Source organism: Austrofundulus limnaeus, unplaced genomic scaffold (genome assembly GCF_001266775.1).
Source record: "Austrofundulus limnaeus strain Quisiro unplaced genomic scaffold, Austrofundulus_limnaeus-1.0 Scaffold2293, whole genome shotgun sequence".
NCBI classification, from domain to species: Eukaryota; Metazoa; Chordata; class Actinopteri; order Cyprinodontiformes; family Rivulidae; genus Austrofundulus; species Austrofundulus limnaeus.
Genome location: NW_013954695.1, coordinates 12595 through 16603, shown reverse-complemented (window position 1 = coordinate 16603; position 4009 = coordinate 12595).

Sequence of the window (4009 nt, the reverse complement as noted above, 5' to 3'; positions counted from 1 at the left end):
GTACTGCTCCTGTAGAATCATGGCATGGCGACTTGTTAGGAGAGAAACAGAAGGGTGATAACTATTTCTGTCCTGCACACTTTTATATCTGTTGGGGCACCAGGTCAGATTTACTGATAGATATCATTTCACTCTTTTTAATCAGGCTCCTTTTTACCAAAGTGTGAAATTGTATGATATGCAGGGAATTCTTATCTCAGGTCAAAATACTCAAAGATGAAGAACCAGCTTTGTCTTTTATGGTAATTCATTACAAAAATATAGCAAGAATCAATGTCATTGATTCATGAATCAAAGCAGTATAAATTACATGAAATATGAAGTAATAAGGTTTCTAAAACAGTTGAAGAAGAAAAGGATTGTAGTCTTCATCTTATACATGTAGTTAAGATAAGGTCTGGATGTTAAAACCTTTACAGAATGAAAATATATTTTCCCAAAGGAAATGTTTTTCTTCTGTTAATGAATTGACAAGAGACCCAGGTTAAAACTTCTAAATTTTTATCAACTTGAAGAGAAGATGTTTAGATCTTGGTCAGGTTATTTATTAGTAATTTTATTACTGCAGAAGAACAAGTTGTCAGGTTTGCCTCGGTTGTTACCCAGGACTGATCTGCAAACCATTGTGTGAGACCTTTAAAGGTACAGTTACATCTCACCCAGCTGTAGACAGGCATGTCTCAGAGATGGGCAGCTTAGCTGGGGACCCCTTTGGCTTAAGGTCCACAGGAGTTCAAGAACTGTCCATTGTCCCTCGCGTCGAGCAGATGCAGTGTTGCCAGATGGGAAATGTTGAATTATCATATCAGCAGTTCGATATCATCGTATTTTGAGTAAAATTATCGTACATACCCAAATTGCATTCTAGAGTGGCTCAAATGTACAAATACATCCTGCCACTGCCCTGTATTCGACAAACTGCACATTCTTTTGTTTATAACAAAGTTAAAAAGCACTGTTGGGTGTTTTTTTTTTTTTACAAAAGAGTCTGGGGAAATGCTGCATATGAAAAGAAAAATTAGATAAAATGACTATAATAAAATGTAAATTAATAAAATAGATCAAGTTAGAATGAAATCAGGAATAGAAGAAGTCGTTGTAGTTTATTGTACTTTTGATTAGTCAAAATTGAGTGCATACTGTGCAAATTTAATCTGCAAGCCTCCAAAATCAGTTTTTTGTCTTTAAAAATAGCTTCAGGACAATACCTGGATGTTTATTAAATGTAAATGTTGCTTATACCCCGCACCTTCTCAGTCCCACCTTTTTCTTTCTGATTTTACAGCTACAATGTCTTCCACTTAAGTGCTACTGTTATATTTAAGCTTGCTGCTACTAATTGCCATCATAACCATAATGTGTAAGGGGGGTTTGGGGTTCTCAGAAAATTTTGAATGAAGGAGGTGCTGTTTCCTGCATTCTGGTGTATTTGCAGGTTGTTAAGCATATTTTAAACTACATAAATAAACACTTTCATAACTATTTTAGAGACAGATTCTTCATTCAACTCAATTTATGAATCATCCTTTTTGTGTCGCATTGGACGTTTGATTCTTTGACCAGCTGGTAGCCTCAGAAGTAGAGTTTTAATAGGCTCTAGTTCCTGTGGACCTCCCTGCTCTTGTTGAACCTGCTGCTGACCCCTTTGTTCCTAAGGTTCCTGGGTCGGCTGCCGTCACCTCCATGTCGCCTGGGTCACCTTCCGTCGCCTCCATGTCACCTGGTTTGGCTGCCTTTGCCTCCATGTCGCCTGGGTCACCTTCCATCGCCTCCATGTCACCTGGGTTGGCTGCCGTCACCTCCGTGTCGCCTGGGTTGGCGTCGCCTCCAGGTCACCTGGGTCCGCTGCTGTCACCTCCGTGTCACGTGGGTCGGCTGCTGTCCCCTCCATGTCGCCTGGGTCACCTTCTGTCACCTCCATGTCACCTGGGTTGGCTGCTGTTGCCTCCATGTCGCCTCGGTCGGCGTCACCTCCATGTCACCTGGGTCGGCATCACCTCCAATGTCGCTTGGGTCGCCTTCCGTCACCTTCCTTTCCTCCATGTCGCCTGGGTCTGCTGCCATTGCCTCCATGTCGCCTGGGCCGGCTGCCATCGCCTGGGTCACATTCTGTCACCTCCATGTCACCTGGGTTGGCTGCTGTCACCTCCATGTTGCCTGGGTCGCCTTCCATTGCCTGGGTTACATTCCGTTGCCTCCATGTCACCTGGTATGTTTGCCGTCGCCTCCTTGTAGCCTGGGTCGTGTCGCCTCCATGTCGCCTGGGTCGCCTTCCATCGCCTCCATGTCACCTGGGTCGCCTTCCATTGCCTCCAAGTCGCCTGGGTCACCTTCCATCACCTCCATGTCACCTGGCTTGCCTTACATCGCCTCCAAGTCACCTGGGTCGGCTGCCGTCACCTCCATGTCACCTGAGACACCTTCCATCACCTCCATGTCGCCTGGGTCGGCATCGTCTCCATGTCGCCTGGGTCGGCTGCCATTGTCTCCATTTCGACTGGGTCACCTTTCGTCGCCTCCATGTTGCCTGGCTCAGCTGCCATTGCCTGGGTCACGTTCTGTCGCCTCATTGTCGCCTGGGTCAGCTGCCGTCGCCTCCATGTCGCCTGGGTCGACGTCGCCTCCATGTCACCTGGGTCGGCGTCACCTCCATGTCGCCTGGGTCGGCTGTTGTCGCCTAAATGTCGCATGGTTCAGCTGCCATCGCCTGGGTCACATTCCATCACCTCCATGTCACCTAGGTTGGCTGCCGTCGCCTCCATGCCGCCTGGGTTGCCTTCTGTCGCCTCCATGTCACCTGGGTCGGCTGCTGTCACCTCCATGTTGCCTGGGTCGCCTTCCGTCACCTGGGTTACATTCCGTCGCCTCCATGTTGCCTGGGTTGGCTGACATCACCTCCATGTCGCCTGGGTCACCTTCCGTCGTCTCCATGTCACCTGGGTCTGCTGCTGTCGCCTCCATGTTGCCTGGCTCAGCTGCCATTGCCTGGGTCACGTTCTGTTGCCTCATTGTTGCCTGGGTCAGCTACCGTCGCCTCCATGTAACCTGGGTCGGCTTCTGTCGCCTCCATGTCACCTGGGCCGGTTGCCGTGGCCTCCATGTTGCCTTGGTAGGCTGTTGTTGCCTCCTTGTCGCCTGGGTCGTCGGCCATTGCCTCTTCTCCTTCGTCGCCTTCAGTCGTCATCGTTGAGGATCTGGCTCCCTCAATCTCCGCCGGCTCCTCTTTGGCTCCTGCTTCCTCCCTTGGCTCCATATCTGCTCCCGCCTCCTCCCGTTGCTCCACATCTGCTCCCGCCTCCTCTCATGGCTCCACATCTGCTCCTGCCTCCTCTCATGGCTCCACATCTGCTCCCACCTCCTCTCATGGTTCCATATCTGCTCCCGCTTCCTCTCATGGCTCCACGTCTGCTCCCACCTCCTCCCTCTGGCTCTGCTATGCTCCTGTGGCCTAATCGGACGTGGAGTGGGGGCCCCCAGGTCGGTCTCCTGACTTTGGCTTCTGCAGCGGGGAAGATCATGACTGGCCTCCTGAACCTTTGTTGTGTCTAGGCCAGATTTTTTTTGGATGTCAGGAGCCGTCCCTTATTGGGGGCAGAGCCGGCTCTTGGCATAGGCGAACTAGGCGGTCGCCTAGAGTGCCATCTTTGGGCGGCTGTGGCGGAGTGGTTAGGGGAGTCGTCCTGGAACTGGAAGGTTGCTGGTTCGATGCCCCGTCCAGCCGTCTCAGTCGTTGTGTCCTTGGGCAAGACACTTCACCCACCTTGCCTACTGATGGTGGTCAGATGGTCCGGTGGCGCCGGTGCATGGCAGCCTCGCTTCTGTCAGTGTGCCCCAGGGCAGCTGTGGCTACAGTGGAGTTTGCCATCATCAGTGTGTGAATGTGAGTGTGAATGGGTGAATGTCTGTTAGTGTAAAGCGCTTTGGGGTCCGGAGGGACTTGAAAAGCGCTCTATAAGTTCAGTACCATTTACCATTTACCATTTACCATTTACCATTTACCAGTACCATC